Source organism: Chenopodium quinoa, unplaced genomic scaffold (genome assembly GCF_001683475.1).
Source record: "Chenopodium quinoa cultivar QQ74 unplaced genomic scaffold, ASM168347v1, whole genome shotgun sequence".
NCBI lineage: Eukaryota > Viridiplantae > Streptophyta > Magnoliopsida > Caryophyllales > Amaranthaceae > Chenopodium > Chenopodium quinoa.
In genome coordinates, this window is record NW_018743099.1 from 1,654,589 (window position 1) to 1,677,005 (window position 22,417).

Genomic DNA, 22,417 nt, shown 5'->3' on the forward strand with positions numbered 1-22,417 from the left:
TTCATCCTATCATCACACAACTTATCTTGTTGCACCTGTTTACAAGCATACAATATACAATATGATCGTTCAATAAATAATTAATTAATTTATTTAGCTTAATTACGCATCGAACGGATTTCCCCCTAATAACTTGCCCTAATAAAGGGGTACTAACACGAGAGTTGTAATACCCGTGAATTTTGTATCTTATAAAGTATAAAAATCAGATATTATTTCGTATCTTTTATTTTATATCCTATTATTTGATAGAGGTTAAAAACCCCATTTTAATTGAAATAGGATGCTATATTTTTAAGGGTATATAAACTATTATAACCCTATTAAATTTTTGATGCAAAAATATTTATGCAGCCGTTTTTATTTATAATTCCTAGCCTTTTCTTCTTTCTCTTTGCTCCACTATATTTGGTGGGTTTATATATAGCTGCAACTATATAATCTTTGCTTAAGAATAAGTATCTACCTTCATGATCATTCATTGGTCAAACCACCTTTTATATATTTCAAAGTTTTGAAGTCATGCACATAGTGGTGATCAAACAGTAGCAAGTTCGGAGTTGTTATGTGCAATTTCGGCACTTCGCTCTCTTCTATTAGATCTATTTATTTTCAAAAGGTGATCACACTTTATCAATTTGGAGATGTTTGATTAATTTGATTGTGTTATTTATTATGTGTAATCACATGGATTTACTTTTGTTTGTATAATTATTTTATATTATTATTGTATGATTTGATTTGATTTGAATATCATATTATTTTTGTTGTATATAATTAATTGTACAATTATTTCTAGGGTTTTTCATGTTGTTGCTATAGGGAGTATTGTTCTTGAGGTTTTAGAGTTATTAATGTAGAGTATTATATTTGGGTTGTGAGTTGATTATATTTGGGTATTAGTTTTATTGCCCTGTAAGAGTTGAGATATTAATTTTATGAATTGAGTTGATCTTGTTATTATTATTAGTTCGTGAATGATTATTTGATCGAGTATGAGATCAAAAGGTTGAGAATTATTATTTTTATATTCTTGGTTTGAGGCTCAGCGTTGTATACCTTAGTCCTTGGCATGTTGGTAATGAGATAATGATCATGAGTTAAGAATGAGGTACAATCTTTATTAATATATTTTTTTTCTATAGTCCCCTACAGTGAGAATTGGCCCGTATGTGGTCTGATTCAAGGTGTTTTCTGGTTATTGGAAGTATTCAAGTTTTTATACGTGTTGATTTTATTCGAATTACCCATGTCCAAGGCTAGGTATAGAACAACGAGCATGGCACACTTATGGGTTGTATAATTGATTGAGTAAAGGTTCGTATTATTATTCAAGGTTGAGTTGATAAAGGTTATTTTTCAGAGTACAATGAGTAATAGAGTTTCGAACTACATTGTTTAATTGATCTAGTAATTTTAATTATTATACTATTCTTTGTATTCTGATATGTGATGATTACTCAACTTCTTGCTGACGTGTGTGTTATTTTGTTGTGCTACTTGTGTTTGCGACCATGTCTTTCTTATGGTGGCCCTGCGCCGATTTATTTTGGAATTTGTCCTTAATGGTGAGCAGTCAAGTTTGTATAAGCAGGTTTGATCAAGTGATCGTAGCTAAAGGGAGCTCAAGTGATCGATTAGTATGTTATAACGAGTTTGTAAAGTTGTGAATAGCTCACCTAGATTTATTGGGTTATATTTATTAGGATTTGTGAGCCTTAACACTTGACAGATTGTCGAGTGTGGCAGTTGATTAGGGGATTTTGCTCCCACCAATCGAAATGCGCCACGTGGGCCAATCAGGTCCTGCCAAGTGTCCCCCAGTTGGAACTGTCAGGGCTTGCCACGTGGCACACGCCTATTCGTCCACCCTGGACCTATTATGTCATGACACGTGGCATCCTCTATGCCTAATGGAGAAACCGGCCACCTAGGCCCAACTTCCAAGGGAAGCCCAATCAGCCCAAGGTTAACCTAAACCTAGGATTGGCACGTTTCCCAAGGTTATAAATACCTCCCTTAATCCTCATTAAGAGGGATTACGCACATTAAACACTCTCACCTAGAGAGACCCAATCACTTTTATTTCCGCATTAATTACTCCTTAATCAAGTACTAACTTGACCGTCGGAGGCGGATCTCCAATCATCCGGAGCATCCGTTTGTTTTGCAGGTACAGGCGTCCGGTTCCAGTCTCGGAATTGTAACTCTCCCACAGGACATCAGAAAACCCCGAAACATTTTGGCGCCGTCTGTGGGGAGAGTACTTCTCAGATGGCATCCACGTCTGTACCGACTCCTGAAGAGAGGCGTCTCCTAGACGATCCTCAAGTTCAGTCGGACCATGATACTGAGAATGAATGTGAAGTTGAAGCTCACACAGCTTCAGACGGGACCCTAAGGGCCCTACGCACCCGTCATACCGAAAGGAGGGAACGGGAACATCTTCAAGCTGGACTCAGTGATCCAGCAGGCGCACCGCCTGTTCAGCAGCAGCCGACTGATGGGTCTGCTCCCATTACAAGGAACGAACTCATGACCTTCATGAGGGGCTTCAAGGGAGAGATTCAGGAGTTGCTCAACAAGAAGCCTGCTCTGGCCAAGGAACAGTCGGCTAAGAAACCTTCCACTTCAGGGAAGAGGAAGCCAGTTCAAGGGCGAGAGGCGACCCCTCATCCTAACTCTAGGAAGTGGGAGCCGTCTGCCCTTGATTTCACAAAGTACCGCTTTCCTACTCCAGGAAAGAGGAAACCTGTTCGTCATATTCAGGCGGACGGGTCGAAGAAAACATACATAGATGCTCGGCTATTGCTAGAGAAGAAAAAGAATGACCGATTGTCAGAGTCGGCCTCTACTTCAAACTTCCAAGACAGTCTGCACAATACCTCGATGAGGCATACTCAGTCGCATCATGAGAGTCAGTCAGGCGGTACCTCCCGTCAGTCCGGCTTCCATATTGACCAGGCGGTACCAAACTTACCATTTGTACCGCAACAACAATATTTTTTGCAGCCACCTCTGTTTGGTGGGCAAGCAGCAAAGAATGTCCAACCTATGGACTGGCAGCTACGGTTGCTTAGACTTGGGGAACAGCCGTCGGCCTTCTCCAAGGAAATTGCTGAAGCCGCTCAGCCGGCCAAAGTGAAAAATGTATTAGTAGGCGCCTATGACGGCACTACTAACCCAGAAGACCATTTGATGGCATTCACCAACCTGATGTATCTTCAAGGGTTGGATGATCCCACTTGGTGCAAGTGTTTCCCAGCGACTCTCAAAGGAATCGCACAACAATTGTTCGGCAACCTTCCGGCTGGTTGTGTGAATAACTTCAGGACGCTTGCTTACTTATTCACCTCCAACTTTGCCATGAACATACCTGCGAAGAAGACGACCCTTGATTTAGGAACGATTCAGCAGGGCGAGAAGGAGGGGCTTCGTTCTTACATCAGGCGGTTTAACCTGATGAGAATACAGATTCAAGGGTTACCGGATGAGGTAGCCTATACTGACTTTTTCAGAGGCCTCAAAAACGGATCGACATTCAAATTTGATTTGGTCCGAAAGAAGGTGGCGACTCTTCAAGAGGCCTTGATTGAAGCGGAAGCCTATATACAGGCGACTGATCTTTATAGTACAAAACAGTCGGACGGGAAAAGGTTCGACAAAAAAGAAGGGCGACAGAAACAGTTGTCGAACAAAGATGAAAAGAAAAGAAAAGAGGTCTGGGCGGCTGATTCCTCTAAACAGCCGGCCCAGAAGAAGAAAAAAGAATTCAAACCATACTCCCCAAAGTATGCGTTTAACAAGGATAGCCAAGCTATCCTAAAGGAAATCAAGGGACGAATCTCAATTGAGAAGCCGGTCCCCATGAAGGGTTCTGCAAGCAACCGGAACCAAGAAAAATTTTGTGATTATCATGAAGATGTTGGTCATCACACCAACGAATGCATCAGTCTCATGCGGTATCTGGACCGCCTAGCTGAGCAGGGCGACCTAGACACTTATGTCAAGAAATCTACAGGGAACACTTCCTCGAAAAAGCAGTCGGCCAAAAAGAGTCAACAGGTCGACAGCTCTGATACAGATGATGCAGTCGTCTACACCATTGCAGGCGGCTTTGTAGGAGGCGGTCCTACTATTAGGGGCAACAAAAAAAATATAAGGCGGCTAGATGTAAATTCCGTTCACCAAGAACGGCCCTCCGAATATTCATTTCCAGAGATTGTCATCACTGAAGAAGATCTAGGAGGGGTAAGGGGGCCACATGACGACCCTATCGTTATTGAATGTAAAGTGGCCAACCAGAGAGTTGGCCGAATCCTTATAGATACTGGAAGCTCCTCAGATCTTATCAGTAGCAAATGTCTGTCAAAATTAAAATATCAGACTGATTGCATACATCCGGCATCCCACCCTTTAGTAGGGTTTGGAGGAGGAGTCGTCCATCCAGTGGGACGAGTGGATTTACCCATCCGCCTGGGTGAGAAAGGGGAAGGACGACACATGGTAGTCCGGTTCCTGGTAGTAGAAGAACTCTCGGCCTATAACATGATTCTGGGACGAGCAACCTTGAATAATTCCAAAGCTGTTATAATCCCATCTCTTATGTTGCTCAAGTTTGAGAGGGATAATGGAACAGTCGGGTCCCTAAGGGGAGATCAGAGGATGGCCCGAGAGTGCTATCTCTCGGATATCAAGCCCACTGTTATGACCGCTGGGTCAAGTGGTGGAAAAACAGACCTTGACAATGTCAAGGAGAGTGCGCCTGTTCAAGAAGCAGGCGGCAAGAAGAGAAAGGCAGCCCAGACGGGGGCCGCAAGAAAAGACAGAAAATAGCAATCATTGGCAGAGGAGCGGTCGGACGAATTCCGCCCTCAGCCGGCTGGTGAGCATACAGACCTGATCTTAGACGACTCACGTCCTGACCGAACAGTCAAGGTTGGGACGACTGCTCTGAGAGTCCTAGGTGACGATTTGCACAAATTATTGAAAGAATACAAGGACATATTTGCATTCGAAGTCCATGAAATGCCAGGCATTATTCCTGACCTGGCGGTACATAAACTGGTTGTGGATCCGAAAAAGAAGCCGGTAAGGCAGAAAAAAGGAACCATGGCGAAGAAAGAAGTCAGGCGGCAGCCGCCGAAGTAAAAAAACTACTTGATGCAAGGTTCATTCGGCAATGTTACTTCCCAGACTGGGTTGCAAATGTGGTGCTTGTTAAAAAGCCGAATGGCACCTGGCGAATGTGTGTAGACTACACAGACTTAAACAAAGCGTGCCCCAAAGACAGTTACCCTCTGCCTAAAATTGATAACCTGGTCGACTCAACAGCCGGCCATGCTTTAATGAGCTTTATGGACGCCTACTATGGTTTCCATCAAATTCCTTTATGGAAGAAAGATCAGGAGAAGACGGCCTTCGTCACTGATCAAGGGTTATACTGTTACACGGTCATGCCGTTCGGTCTTAAGAATGCCCCGGCACCTTCCAGCGAATGATAAACACTGTGTTCTTTGATCAGATTGGGAGAAACGTCGAGGCATACATTGATGATATGATTGTCAAGTCTAAGCTTCAGACAGATCATCTGTCAGACCTCCGAGAAACTTTCACCACACTCAGGCGGCACCATGTCATGCTCAATCCCAAGAAATGTGTATTTGGAGTTGAGTTTGGGAAATTTCTCGGATTCCTTATCAATCAGAGAGAAATAAAGGCAAACCCTGAGAAGGTGCAGGCGGTCATCGACATGCAGTCGCCTCGTACCGTCCGAGAGGTTCAGAAGTTAACAGGTTGTCTGGCGGCCTTGGGAAGATTTCTAAGCCGATCAGGCGACAAATGCTTATACTTCTTCCAAGCCATTAAGAAGAAGGCAAGGTTTGAACGGGGGCCGGATGCTGAGGCGGCCTTCCAGAAATTGAAAGTTCACTTGCATTCCTTGCCAAGGCTGGTCAGCCCTTTGCCCAAAGAAGTACTCTATATGTACCTGGCTGTCTTTGATCATGCGTTAAGCGCTGTTCTTCTTGCTGAAAGAGACGGTTGTCAGCTACCGGTCTACTTTGTCAGTCATGTACTAAAAAAATCCGAGTTGAGGTATCCTTTAGTGGAGAAATTTGGTCTTACACTCTTCATGGCTGTTAAAAAATTGAAGCCCTACTTTTTGGCACATGCAGTCGTCGTTTATACAGATCAGCCTATTAAGCGGCCACTGACCACCATGGAGTCGTCAGGCCAGATGATCAAATGGGCCATAGAAATACATAGCCTCGAAGTTACTTTCGAGCCTAGAAAAGCAGTGAAGGGGCAAGCCTTTGCTGACTTTATTGTTGAGATGACTCGTCCCCCTGATTCTCGAGATCCAGACCAAGTCTGGAAGGTATATGTGGACGGAAGCTCTACTTCAAATGGTTGTGGAGAAGGCGTCATATGTCAGTCGCCAGAAGGCGACAAGTATGAATATGCTCTACGCTTCAGTTTTCAGGCCTCAAACAATGAGGCAGAATATGAAGCTTTACTAGCCGGAATCCACATGTGCAAGGCGCGAGGGCACGAAAGATAAACGCCTGTTCCGATTCACAATTGATAGTGAGTCAGTATAATGGCGAATACGAAGCAACCCATCCGGCCATGATCAAGTACTTACAGGCAGTACGACAGGCAGTCGGTTCCCTTGAAGATTTTCATCTGACTCAAGTGCCGAGATCAGATTACAACCAGGCGGATGCACTTTCAAAATTAGCATCGTCCGCCTCTTGTGATACTCCTCGAACTGTTTTTTGGGAAGTAATGGAGAAGAGAAGCATTGAGGAAGACCCTATTGGAATCCTAGACAGAAGCTCAACCTGGATGGATCCAATCAGGGCATATCTGACAGACGGTACCCTGCCGGATGATCATCATCAGGCGGCAGCGCTGAAATGATAAAGGGAGAACTTCACAAAAGAGGGTACCTTCAACCCTACTTAAAGTGTGTTACTCCAGAAAAGGGACGAGAGATACTAGACGATCTTCACTCTAGTTACTGCGCTTCCCATATAGGCGGTAGGACGCTTGCTCAACGGACAAGGCGGCAGGGCTACTTTTGGCCTACTTTAGAAGCAGATGCAATGGAGATGGTGAAAAAATGTGACAAGTGCCAAAGGTTTGGCAAACTAATTCACCGTCCGGCTACTGACCTCACTACCATTCATAGCCCACTACCGTTTGCTAAGTGGGGCATGGATATTCTGGGTCCCTATACGCCTGCTACAGGCGGAAGGAGGTACATACTTGTTGCAGTCGACTACTTCACTAAATGGGTGGAGGCGGAGGCTGTAAAGGGAATCAAGACGAAGGATGTAATTTCTTTCATCTGGAAAAATGTCATCACTCGGTTCGGGGTTCCCATGTCTATGGTTTTTGATAATGGTCCCCAATTTGAGACGCCTGTTCTCAAAAGCTGGTTGGGTGACCAAGGAATTGCACACCACTTTGCATCAGTCGGCCGTCCACAAGCAAACGGCCAGGTAGAAGCCTTTAATAAAATCATCTCAGACGGTCTCAAGAAAAAGATTGAACGAGCAGGCGGCTTATGGGCGGATGAATTACCACATGTTCTCTAGGCCATTAGGACGACTGAAAAAGGGGCGACTGGAGAAACTCCATTCCTCCTAACTTATGGTGCGGAAGCTGTTCTTCCTATAGAACACTACGAGCCGACTCTTCGAGTAATGCTATATGACGAAGAGGCAAACTGGGAAGCCATGCGCCTGGCATTAGACTCACTCCCAGAAAGGAGGGGCAATGCTGTCTTGCGCCATGAAATTTACCGCCTGAGAATGACTAGATTGTACAATAAAAAAGTACACAGGCGTCCACTCAAAGTGGGAGACTTTGTACTTAGAAAAATGGAAGCAGTTGGTAGGGCTAATGAGTCTGGCAAATTAACTCCCAACTGGGAAGGACCCTACCGAATCTATAAAGAGGTCAGGGACGGCACCTACCGTCTGGAAACACCAGACGTCCAACCGTTGCCTCGAACCTGGAATGTAGATAATCTTAAGAAATATTTCTTTTGAATGATGTAAATAGTTGAGGGCTACTTAATAAAAGTTTGATGTTTCATTCAATTTTGTATTAAGAGGGGCATGCCTACTGACAAACAGTCGGCTACTCTCCATGTTTAATTTTCATTTTTACCTAAGAGGGGCATGCCTACTGACAAACAGTCAGCTACTCTCCATGTTTAATTTTTATTCTTACTTAAGAGGGGCACGCCGCTTGTTCCACACAACCGGTTACTCTCCCATAACACAGTTCACCAAGAACTATCAAAGGCTCATGGCTAAAATGATCAGACCAGGCGCCAAGCCAACTGATCCAAATATAAATTCAATTCGACCTGTCCCAACATTATAGCAGGCGTCCGACGGCATCCATCCGGATGAAATTCGTCGCAGAGAGCAGCTCCCTTTTGGGTGGAACATTGTTCTATAAAATCATTACACAGCACCTATACGACTGTCTAACCAAGACAACCACGTAGCCGTTTCCCGGACAAGGATACCTCTCACTTAACTGACTAATCAGGTCAAACAAGTGTTCGCAGTAACCATCCGTATCAACCAACTGACTGAACTACTTGGGATAAGAACAGTTGGTATCTTATGAGTTAATAGCCAACAAACATTGGCAAATAAAGGGGAACAATCGGTACCCACCGCTTGATACCTCTACTACTCAGTCACTTGGCGACTAGGTAACAATTATGTTTCCATGATCACTCCTTAAAAAATTTAGTATGAAGCTAAAAAGGTGTTCATACAGCGCCTGTTCACACTAGATTAAAAGTGGCGGGGAACAGTCGGCCTGGACCGTCTAGAGTCTCTCGCTTAAAAAACAAAAAAACAAACAAGGCAGGTAGGAAACCACCTTCCTACTTGGTTGAAGGAAATCCATTCTTTAAAGTGGCCGACTGATTGCTTAGCCTGGAAACAGACAACCAGTCGTCCAGGGGCATAGGTGGCGTGACTAACTATCTCGTACCTGTCCGCAACTATCGGCCATGCAAAACAGTCGGTATAGTGTGCAATTGGATATCAGAGTATTCGATACTTAAACAAATTTGAAACAAAACAAAAACGAAATATTTTGGCATAAAAAGAAGCCGGTCATTAAAGACCGGCCAAATATTCAGAACCTCGGCCCCCTGGCCGGGTAAATAGAAACAAACGGCACGCAGGCCGTGAAAAGAAGACATAAAGCTTAGGAAGGGGGCAGATCTTCAATAATAGCAGCTGCCGCCTGGTCAGCACTCTTTTTGCTGGACTCGGCTTCAGCTGCACCCTTCTTCGATGCATCACCCCCAAGCGGCACAAGCGCCACTACCGGCTCCTCCTCCTCCAACGCCTCGTCCTCAGCAGCCGCCAGGATCTCTTGATTATATCTATCAGAACACTGGCGGTACGTTTTTTCCCAGGAGGAAAAGTCGGCATTGGGGAAGAGGCGGCCCCAGGTCATGCTCCGGATTTGAGCAGAGTCTTCCATCATCTCCCGGACCAGCTCCTTCTTTTCTTGCTCGGCCTTTTTCGAGAGCTCCTGAGTAAGACTCTTCTCCTGGGTCACCAGGCGTTCCTTAACGTGCGCCAAGGATTTCTCCAAGGTGTCGTATGAGGACATTTTTTGGCGAAAAGGTCTCAGCTCGGCCTTGAGATTGTTGATGGTCGCCTCCAGCTCGCTATTTTTCTTCTGGGCCGCCTCTAACTGAGCCCGGATAGCAGAAGTAGCCTGCGCCTGATAATAAAGAATGTCAATTGTCAGAACCTCATTTTGGGCAATTTGAAACATTGCCTTATCACAGTCAGAGGCGGCCATAGCTTTTGCAGCTTTTACCTCTTTGTTCTTCCTGTCAAGCGGCTTGCGAAGGTCGTTCACTCGGAGCAGGGCCTAAGTAAAACGGGAACAGGCGTCAGTTTTCAAACAAAAAACAGGCGTCCTGGAATTTAAATAACCAAAAATATGCTAAGTATACCTCAGCAAGGACCCCTACAATCCCGTCTAGGTCAAGGGTGCCGACACCCCTGATCGCCTCCCTTTCAGCTGGAGGAACGGCCTTGATCATAGACTTGGCCACCTCGACCAAGTCAGGCTCCTGAGGGCCGGCTGCATCAACCATAAACAAACGAGTTAGACCTAGTAAAGAAGGGAGCAAGTCTAAATTCACAAAGACAGCTTCATACTTCTAGGCGGCCCAATTGGAGTTTTAGAAGGAGTGGCCGGCTGTTTCTCAGCCGCCGCATGTTTCCTGGCAGAACCAGGAGAGCTCGCAACAGTCGTCCTCCGGGTCTTGGAGTCCGGCTGTTGGGAAGAAGAAGCTCTTGGAGCGCCCGACTAAAAAAAAAAAAAAAAAAAAAAAAAAAAAACTAACAAAAACAAAACAACACTCGGTCAGTATATGCATAAACCCAACTCCAAAAAGAGTGAAAGGTTTGAAGCTCACCAAGGGCGCCCCCTTGTTGGGGGAGTCGGTTGATGACTGTTGCATGATGGAGGCCCGCAACATGGTCGCCGCAGTTTTGGAGGCGGTAATTTTGCTCATGGCGTCCGCTGCAAAAACAAATAGCAAAGTTAATAAAAAGTCATAATAGTAATGCATAGAAAAACAAAGTATTCGACAGGCCGGCTACCTCTTGAGCACCGACTGCTGAGGCCACAGGCGGCCAAAAAGTACTCGTCGTAGAGCCATTTGAAGCTCGGGACGCAGGGGTACTTGCTCTCGTACCCCTGTAGTAGAGCCGACCCTTGACTCTACTTTAAAGAGTCCTTTATCCAAGATCTCTTTCTTAGCCTTGGGGGGAACAGGCGGCATTTTGCGGCCGCCTGCAAGAAGAGGCGGATTCCTGTTCCACCTGTTGAAGCGCTTGTTCAGCTCTGTGTCTGAACTTTCAATGATAAGGAAGGTGCTTCGCCAGTCCTTCCACTTGTTTGCTTTACCTCTTGTCATGAGGTAGCCTTTGTGGCTCGTCAATTGATACCAGCCGGTACCGCCTGCCTTAGGGGTCCGGTTGAGGTAGTTCATGTGGGCGAAAGCCTCGAAGTTTGGCTCCACCCCGTGCAGTTCGCACCCGGCCACAAAGCCGAGTACGTTGACCCAAGAGTTCGGGGCTAACTGCCATAACCCCAACTCATACCCATCCAAGATCCGCTGAACAGCTGGATGTGGTGGGAAGCGCAGCCCAGCCTTTATGGCCGCCTCGTAGCAGCCAAAGCAGGCGCCATCATAGCTAGTACCAGCCGGCCAGACGACTGTGTCTTCTGGATCCGGCACGAACACTAAAAAGCCGGGGCCCATTGTGTGGTTTGCGATAAAGCTCCCCACTTTCTCTTGCATGGCCGTGATCCGGCCCCGCGGGACAGTGCAATAATAGGGGGTATTTTGCTCTCGGTAAGAGGCGGATGGTTCCGCCCAATTGTCCCCCTTCTCAACTGCGTTAGAAAGCCTCGCCTCTTGTAGGCGACTGTTTTTCTCTTCTGTGTCCAGAGAAGTATGACCAGAAGAGCTAGATTCGGATTCGTCCTCTGACGAGTCCGAAGAGGACGACTCCTCCCCTCTCCCAGAGGGGCCCGCCTCCTCTCCTTTAAAAGGAGCAGGAGAGAATGTAGACTTGTCAACTGTAAAATTGGAAGGGGTCACTTTGACTCCTCCCTTAGAACTGTCGGCTTTCAAGCCGCTTTGGTTCACTTCCACATCTGGCGCCTGGTCAGATGTTTCACTAATCGGCACCCTGTGGGAGGAGCCGTCTGAGTTCGAAATCCTAGCAGTTCTTTTTGTTCTGGCCATCATGTTCTGCATAGACACAGAGACAGTCGGACTTTGTATAAAGGGCAAAGATGGGTCCGGAAAAGGGCAGGCGGCACTCCTAGTCCTAGATTCAGCCGTCCCCGGTGACCGGCTGATCACTAACCTAGGTCGTGTCGTGTGCTTCCGTGGTGCCATTTCAAAAAAGAATAAAATAAAGAGAAAATTAAGAGTAAGAGAACCGACGGTTACCTGAACGAGTGATGTTGATGGAGTTCTGAAAATCCTGTGCAGTCGGCTTGTCAGAGCAGGTGGTAGGCAGAAAGGGTCCAAAATGTCAGACCAAGTTCAGGGGTCCGAATGTTCTCTTAAAAAGTTCTCAAGTGTGAAAATGACTGAAGTCAACACTCCCTTATATAGGCGAAGTGAGAAGGCGAAGGGTCACTTCTAAAATTCAAAATTTGGGCGGGAGAATCTCTCGGCCTTTCGCCGAGTGACACCTGTCACAGATAACACGTGACCAGTCACGTACCACCTGTGAGGGGCAAATGATTAGGGGATTTTGCTCCCACCAATCGGAATGCGCCACGTGGGCCAATCAGGTCCTGCCAAGTGTCCCCCAGTTGGAACTGTCAGGGCTTGCCACGTGGCACACGCCTATTCGTCCACCCTGGACCTATTATGTCATGACACGTGGGATCCTCTATGCCTAATGGAGAAACCGGCCACCTAGGCCCAACTTCCAAGGGAAGCCCAATCAGCCCAAGGTTAACCTAAACCTAGGATTGGCACGTTTCCCAAGGTTATAAATACCTCCCTTAATCCTCATTAAGAGGGATTACGCACATTAAACACTCTCACCTAGAGAGACCCAATCACTTTTATTTCCGCATTAATTACTCCTTAATCAAGTACTAACTTGACCGTCGGAGGCGGATCTCCAATCATCCGGAGCATCCGTTTGTTTTGCAGGTACAGGCGTCCGGTTCCAGTCTCGGAATTGTAACTCTCCCGCAGGACATCAGAAAACCCCGAAACAGCAGTAATACCTTCGATTTAGGAGCATGCTTCCGCAATTTTATTTAAAGGTTGTTTATTTTTCCTTTAATTCTTATTTATTTTCAGTTAGTAAATCGGGGGTGTTACAAGAGCTAACTGTAAGAATCCCTCGTAAGTGGCGGAATTCCTGCGCATAATAAAAAGGAATATGCATCGTTCTTTACTCCCAGTATAAGTTATGGTCAAATATAAAGTCGCATAACTCCCCCCATATGTTCATACTCAAGGTATATACGTTCCAAGAGTTTTGGTACGTAATCTCTTTCACTTTACGTTTTTTTACATATTATTAGACTTGGTGATGACCCACAAACCATAACAAAATTAATCATTAAAATCATTCAAGCAATCAAACATACTAATTTAATTCTTGAATAATTAGTGACCACGAAATCTTTAAATGGTCGTTGAACCCTTTTTAATCTACTTCATTGTCAAAGACACCTTAAACGCATAATGTGCCACAAATCTTATCCCTCAGTATCGGAAACATCTTAAGTACACTTAGACACCAAATACAATTTAACCCGCGTGTACATAGACACTTGAATAGCTCGTTTCTCATGTTTATAGCATCAATAAAAATTATATGAACCATAATAAAATTCTTTTTCAATATTCCAAACCAAATAAACACACTTAGTTTAATTAAACATGCTTTCAATCATGCCAATAATAAAAGTGTGGTTCATATTCAACATGCCAATATAATTAATTCTCATCATCAATTCACCACAAATAGTCTATACTTCACAATCCAATCACCAACATCAATCCAATCAACAATTCTAATCAATACTTATCATGATAATACATTGAAATTAATTAATCAAAGCCTAACATGCTTATACATACTCAAACAATTACCAAGTAGGCGAACGTACTTTGAATATGATCTCAAAATCGTCGCGACTAAAAGAAATCACTCACTTGAAAATCTCTTACAACCCAAAATTACAAAGATTACAAAGAGACATTAATACTATTCAATATAAATTTCCAACAATATATAAACTTTTTTTTTGAACGGATGTATAAACTTTTTAAATCACTCATAAACCCTCTAAAACAAGCTGAAAATTAATTTAGAGCTCTTACTTTTATTCCCAATTAATGGGTAATTAATAATCCTTTCAAGAAACTTAATTATAACTTATATACAAAAATTCCAGATTTATTAAATCATTCAACATTGTTGTAATTGTGTTTTAAAACACTTATTTTAATAATTTAAATCATCCATAACCAATTTACATCAATATACATAAACTTAGAAACCTAGGGTTTGTAATTTGTGGTTTTTTACTTCAAAACTAAATTTGAAAATTTATATACGTTATACTTAAAATCAAACATAATAGAAATCATCACAAAACCCAAAACCAATACTTAGATCAAGGATGGAATAAATTAAAAGATCAAAAGGAGTTTCTTTTTTGTTCGAAAGCCGCACAGCACCACCACGGCAAGGCTGCTGCTGCTGCCAGCTGTAGTTGACAGGGTAAAGTCGCATCCCCAAATCAAAAGTAATTCCTAAACCCTCTAACTAATGTAGATAGGGAAGTAGGGTCGAATCCACAGAGAAACGAGTCTTTCTATTCCTAATTAATTAATATAATTGGTCGGGTCTAAATCTACCGCAAGTGTACGGGTCAATTACAGTAAATATAGGGTGAGCAAGTTATCGTATCCACAAGGAGGTCTACTCAAGTACCAAATTAAGAAACTAGAATATTATTTAGACGACGAAAATATGAGAAAAGTAGTACTAAACTATAAACGATTAAGGCTTTCAAACTAATAAAATGATAGACAATAATAAGAAGTAGTTCTAGGTTTTGGGTTTCGCCAATTACTCTCTATAATGTAATTAAACTAATTGCAGGGTTGAACATATATAATATAACAGTGATCGAATTACCAATAGTATGTAATCTCCTCTTCCAAGGTAGAAAACGCATATTCAAATCAACATTATGTCTACTTCCGTGATCACAACAATTGAAATAAACTCATTAAGAATAGGAATTCAAAAAGACCACCCCAAGTGTATAACTATTCCTAAAATTATACTACTTGACGTTTGATAATCCCACGAACTAGTATTGAAATTTCACTTCCGCTAATAATCTAATACCTTAAACATACAATCAATTGGCCAGATTAAGAGTATGAATTAAAACAAGATTATCAAATTGCAATTATATAAATCAAACCCAAACAAAGTAATTCAATTCATTGATAGATTATAATGGACTACATCCCTAACCTAGAACAAAGGAAATTAGCTAGACATGGAGATTAAGAAAACACAATCAATAATATATATAACATTGTTAATTGCATAATCTTAAAGAGAGAAGAGTAAACTCCAATTATAGAAGTTGAACGCTGCTCAAGGCTCGTCTAGAGGCGTGGTTTGCTGATGCTTCGTCCTCTTCTCCAGCTGCTCTTCGTCTCCGTCTTTGTGTGTTCGTGCTCGCCGTCTGTGTGTACTGTCTCTCGCTACTGCCTCTGCTTCCCCTTAAATGCAGCATCTCAATTTTGAGGGTTTTTCTTCCAATTCTTTGTGCGTGTGCAGCTTCTGTTTCTTGGGCCATTAGGGGTTGGTGGGTATTAAATCCCACTACTACTACTACTTCTTTTGCTTATACGTTGCACGTGAGTATATAGTGGGCTTTTGTTTCTATTGTTTTGTTTAGTCTTTGTAAGTAATAAACCTGAAGCAATATGAAAGTTGAAATTTTAGTAATTCCTTTGTCAAAATCGTATATTAGGGGTATAATTAAGTAAATGTTATCAATTAAGCTCAACAAAGTAAATTTCATGATAAGCCATTAATATCTATATATAAACACATAATTTATACTCTAAAATAGAGTAAAAATGATACAATAAAGTATATAAAATATGAACTTATCAACTCCCCCAAACTTGAGATTTGCTAGTCCTCGAGCAAATAATAATAGATCATATCAAGAATTTCAATTTCATTTCAACATTAGTTTACTGTCACAATCAACAAGAATGGATCAAATGTGATACGAAACAAGAATTAGCACCCTCATTGACCAATCATTCTTACCGCTTCTTTTCCTTAAATTTGAATCCACCCTAGGGATGCTCAACCGTTTAGCTCATGCCTCTCTTCGGTTTGATGACCCTCGTCAGGACTTGCACAAAATCTAAACCTCCACCAATTTGTAGACCAATAGTATATATAGATCAAAGGACTTTCATATGGTTGTAACGAGGCTAGGGTTAAGGGTGTGAATATTTAGGAATGTGGTGGTAAAAATGCCAAGCTAAAAGAGTAATACACAATCATTAAAAGTAGAGATCATATTCACTCTTACCAATGTATCATCACCGTACTCCAATTTTTAAACTATAACCCTTTTTTCATCATTTTCAACTTATGTCGATTGTATGATATTTTTGCTTCTTTTTTTTTCAACTTTTTTTTTTCATACTTTCAAATTTTTTTTCTTCCCTCTTCTATTACAAAACTTAAGACATAACTCAATAATAATATCACTCCTTTTAGCAAGGCATAGGTAAAGGCCATAAGCTTGTAATGTAGGGTTAACCAAAAGATGGATATTATGGCACAACAGGGCTAAGCAACAAGAAAATGTAAAAGAGAAAAAATATGAGTGAGCCTAAATTCTGAAGGTTCTAATCATGAAAGAAAAAAAAATGCCTTTATCATTTCTCATACACCTTGATCTTTGATCTCAGGAAGCTAAAATGCAAGTCCCAATTTGAGCAATCAAGAAGAAGGATAAATATGTAGAAAATTGAGTCTTACGAGGTTCGTGGCCCTCCTTTCGGGATTCATCGCATAAGGGAAAAACAATCCATCTTACCACAAAGTCACAAAAAAATGTCACAACCAATGTCAATGAAGGACATATGCTATCTTTACATACCATATATATATATATATTTATTGATCCAAAACAAGTCAATTAGTGACAATCAAAACGAAACTCTTTTTTTTCATGAAAATTCTGCAGAAAATTTGGCAGCACTTCCCCTAAAACAGGCATATATCAAAATTTTAAAGTCATTCAAAACCTGCACAAAATCCCAGCCATGCTTCATACATGGCAAAAACACAAGGCAGTTGCAGAAAATTTCAAAAACCTCTCCCCCACGCTTAAGGACAAACATTGTCCTCAATGTTTATAAAAAGAACTGAAATGCAAGCAGAGAGTAGGAGTATTTAAAGCATGCTGAAAATTACAATACTTAGAAGGGAAACAAGGAAAGAGACAACCTGGTAGCAAAATCAGAAAGCTTGTTCCTTCAATGTAAAATCTCAGCAGCTCCACTGAATGTTAAGAGGGCAGCATTTTAGACTCGGAAAAACAATTGAACTGGCAGCAAGCAGCTACACCACATGACACATAACAGCTTTAAAGCAGCATATTCTAGCAGATTATAGCTAGCAAAACAGTTACTCTCTTTTCTTCAATTAGAATGGAAGTGTCCAGCTCTCCATCTTATTTTCTAAGCTGCAAGAAAACAGATCAAATAGACAGAAAAGATAAAACAGGAATGAGAAAAACAAACAAAAACCAAAAAAAGGAAAAGAAAAAGAACTTGGGTTGTCTCCCAAGAAGCGCGTGTTTTAAGTCACGAGCTTGACTATTTTGGTGCTTAATCTTCAGTGGGTTCTTCTAAGGAGTAAGTCACTCTTGTAGGCACCATCTCATCAACCAAGTAAGGTTTAAGTCGCTGACCATTCACCTTGAAAACTTCAGATTTTCCTTGTATTTCAACTGCACCATATGGATAAACTTTCACAACAGTAAATGGACCAGACCATCTAGATCGCAACTTTCCTGGAAACAATTTCAAGCGTGAGTTAAAGAGTAAAACTTTCTGTCCCACTTCAAAAGTCTTGTGATTAATGTGCTTATCATGCCAAAGTTTAGTTTTCTCTTTATATGTTTTAGCGCTCTCATAAGCATCTAACCTAAACTCTTCTAATTCACTCAATTGTAGCAATCTCTTAGCCCCAGCAGTCTTAAGGTTCATGTTTAACTCCCTTATAGCCCAAAATGCCTTATGCTCTATTTCTACGGGAAGATGGCAAGATTTTCCATAAACTAGTCTATAAGGAGACATGCCTAAAGGTGTTTTGAAGGTTGTCCTATACGCCCATAGTGAATCATCAATCTTATTAGCCCAATCCTTCCTAGAAATGTTCACAGTTTTCTCTAGAATTTGTTTTAACTCTCTATTAGCAAGCTCTACTTGACCATTGGTTTGAGGATGATAAGCTAATGCGACTTTATGTTTAACCCCATACTTTCTTAAAAGAGAATCAAGCGGCTTATTAAAAAAATGAGAGCCTCCATCACTTAAAATCGCTCTAGGAACACCAAATCTAGAAAAAATATTCTTTTTAAGAAATTTCATAACAACTTTAGAATCATCAGTGTGAGTAGCTATAGCTTCTACCCATTTAGAAACATAATCAACAGTAACTAAAATGTGTCTGTTGTTATGGGAAGAAGGAAAGGGGCCCATAAAATCAATTCCCCACACAGTAAACAACTCAACTTCAAGCATAATATTCATAGGCATTTCATTTCTTTTAGATATGTTACCTACTCGTTGGCATCTATCACATTTGCTAACATAATCTCTAGCATCTTTATACATAGTAGGCCAATAAAACCCAGATTGCCAAACTTTAGCTACTGTCTTATTCGTACTAAAATGATCACCACACTCTAAAGAGTGACAATGATACAATATTTTATGAAATTCTTCTTCAGGCAGACATCTTCTAATGAGACTATCAGCACAAAATTTATATAACAAAGGCTCTTCCCAAAAATAATGTTTAACATCCCACAAAAATTTCTTTTTCTGATGATAGCTTAGATTTGAAGGAATAATACCACTTACCAGATAGTTTACTAAATCAGCATACCAAGGAATACTAGCAATTGCCATCAATTGTTCATCAGGAAATGATTCATTTATAGGTATATCAGAATTATTATCAACTTCTAATCTAGATAAGTGATCTGCAACAGTATTTTCAATGCCTTTTTTATCTTTGATTTCTAAATTAAAATCTTGTAGTAAAAGAATCTAACGAATTAATCTAGGCTTAGGTTCCTCTTTACTTAACAAGTATTTTAAGGTAGAGTGATCTGTGAAGACAATTACTTTAGACCCTATAAGATAAGATCTAAATTTATCCATGGCAAACACAACAGCAAGCATTTCTTTTTCAGTAGTTGTGTAATTTAATTGAGCATCATTAAGCATTTTACTAGCATAATAAATTACATGCAGCTTTTTATCTTTTTTCTGCCCTAAAACAACACCAAGAGCATAATCACTTGCATCACACATTAATTCAAAAGGAAAATTCCAATCTGGAGCTATCACAATAGGTGCTGAAATTAACTCTTGCTTTAATTTGTTAAATGCATGCAAACATTCAGAATTAAAATCAAAGGGAGCATCTTTATTTAACAAATCACATAAGGGTTTAGAAATCTTAGAAAAATCCTTAATGAAACGTCTATAAAAACCCGCATGGCCTAAGAAACTTCTAATTCCCTTAACATTAATTGGAGGTGGGAGTTTTTCAATTACTTCTATTTTTGCACGATCTACCTCAATTCCTTTTGCAGAAATTTTATGCCCAAGCACTATACCTTCTTGTACCATAAAATGGCACTTTTCCCAATTTAAAACTAAACTAGTCTCTTCACAACGTTGCAAAATAAGAGAAAGGTTAGCTAGACAATTATCAAAAGATGATCCAAAAACAGAAAAATCATCCATAAACACTTCCATAATTTTCTCTATATAATCAGAAAAAATAGACATCATACAACGCTGAAAGGTAGCTGGAGCATTACATAAACCGAAAGGCATACGACGAAAAGCAAATGTACCAAAAGGACAAGTAAAGGTAGTCTTCTCCTGATCATTAGGAGCAACAGGAATTTGATTAAAACCAGAATATCCATCAAGAAAACAATAATAGTCATAACCTGCAACTCTCTCTAACATTTGATCTAAGAATGGCAAAGGAAAGTGATCTTTTCGAGTTACACTATTAAGTTTTCTATAGTCTATGCAAACTCTCCAGCCAGTCACTGTTCTAGTGGGAATTAATTCATTATTATCATTAGGCACAACAGTCATTCCACCTTTTTTAGGTACCACTTGTACAGGACTAATCCAAGGACTATCAGAAATAGGATAAATTATTCCTGCATCTAACCATTTTAAAACTTCTTTCTTAACCACTTTTTGCATGTTAGGGTTTAATCTTCTTTGATTTTGAGCAACAGGTTTATAATCTTCTTCTAGCAAAATCTTATGCATACAAACAGATGGGCTTATTCCATTAAGATCAGAAATAGTCCAACCAATTGCTTTCTTTCTTTCTCTTAAAACACGCAAAAGTTTATCTAATTGTTCATCAGATATTGAAGCATTTACAATCACAGGCAAGGAATCATTTTCACCTAGAAAAGCATATTTTAGATGTGATGGTAGAGGCTTTAACTCTAAAGTAGGTGCTTGCACATTAGAGGGAGGAGGAAGAGGATTACCTTTCTCGAGTTTCTCAAATTGATTACCTCTTTTCTTCCATGGAGGGCATGCCTCTAAAGCGTTGGCCATTTCCAACACCTCAATATCATCATTATGGGATGTACCTGCACTTGTTGGACACACTTCAAGGGTATCTTTAGAAATAGAATCAATCGTTTCTTTATTTAATTCATCAAGCACATCAACTCTAAACACATGGTCAGTAAAAGAAGGATATTTGGCAGATTTAAATAAATTGAATTGCACCTCTTCTTCACCAATTTTAAAAGTTAACTTGTCATTTTTAACATCAATTACAGTACCAGCAGTAGCCAAAAATGGTCTTCCAAGAATAATAGGCACATCAACATCCTCATCCATATCAAGAATAACGAAATCAACAGGTATAATGAATTTACCAACTTTCATTAGCACATTTTCTACTACACCTAGAGGATATTTAACAGACCTATCAGGAAGTTGCAAAGAAATAGTAGTGCGTTTTAAATCATTTAAACCAAGCTTCTTGTAAATAGACAATGGCATTAGAGACACACTTGCACCTAAGTCACATAAAGCTTTAGAAAAATTAACATCACCAATAGTGCAAGGAATAGAAAAGCTGCCAGGATCTTTTAATTTAAGAGGAAGCTTATTCTGAATTACAACACTACATTCTTCACTCAAAGCAATAGTTTCATAATCTTCCAATTTCCTCTTTTTAGACATGATTTCTTTAAGAAATTTAGAATATGAAGGAATTTGCATCAATGCATCAGCAAACGGAATATTAACTCGCAATTTCTTAAACATTTTAAGAAATTTTTCAAATTGATGATCCACTTTATTTTGCTTAAGCCTTTGGGGAAAAGGAATGGGAGGTACATAAGGCTTAACAGGAATAGGGGTAGGATTAAGACCATCACTGCCTAGTTCAGGTTGCTTTTCAGGTTCAACTTCAGCATTTTCATTAATTACTTCTTTAGCCTTGGCTTGAACATTTACATCATCAAGGGTTTTACCACTCCTTAAAATTACAACTTTGCATTGCTCTTTAGGGTTAACCTCAGTTTGACTAGGCAGAGTTCCTTGGTTTCTAGAATTAATAGCATTAGCCAATTGGCCTAACTGAACTTCCACATTTTTGTTTGAATTAGCTAATTGATCAACCTTATTTTCCAATTTTATGATTCTCTCAGAAGTAGCATTAGCAAGTTTTTCAATAGCCAATTCCCATGAGGGTCTCTCTTGTTGTGGTTGTTGTCTTTGAGGGAAACCAGGTGGATTTTGTGGTCTAAGGTTATTACCTTGGGTTCCTTGATCTCTCCAAGAAAAATTAGGATGGTTCTTCCAGCCAGGGTTATAAGTATTAGAGTAGGGGTCATTTTGTGATCGATTATAATTAGAAACATATTGAGCTTGTTCAAAATTAAGACAATCACTACTAGCATGTGCACCCCCACAATTATCACAAGACAAATCAGGACTAGAGATAAGACTAACATTACTCATTTTACTGAAAATTTTAGTCAAATTATCAACCTTAGCATTTAACATGTTAATACCATCCACATCATACATCCCTGTACTCTTTTTAGCAACTGATCTTTCACTAGAACAACCATAATTATTAAAAGCACGTTCTTCTAATAACTTATAGCCTCTTCAGTAGTCTTACTCATTAAAGCACCACCTGCTGCAGCATCTATAGTACTTCTAATAGAGTGATTTAAGCCATTATAAAAAGTTTGCACAAGTAGCCAATCAGGTATTCCATGGTGAGGGCATTGGTGTTGCAAATCTTTAAACCTTTCCCAAAAGACTCATATAGTGACTCTAATTCATTTTGAGTGAAATTAGTAATATCATTGCGCAATTTAGCCGTTTTAGCAGGTGGGAAAAATTTATTTAGAAAAGCTTGAGATAAAGAAGTCCAAGTGGTAAAAGGATCAGACGATTTAGAGGACAACCATTTTCTTGACTTATCTCTAAGTGAAAATG

General features: G+C 40.6%; 1 pseudogene; it reads right to left on the reverse strand.

The window, feature by feature from the left end:
* Positions 1-17,211: 17,211 nt before the first annotated feature.
* Positions 17,212-21,997, reverse strand: LOC110731909 (annotated as a pseudogene).
* Between the last annotated feature and the right edge of the window lie 420 nt (positions 21,998-22,417).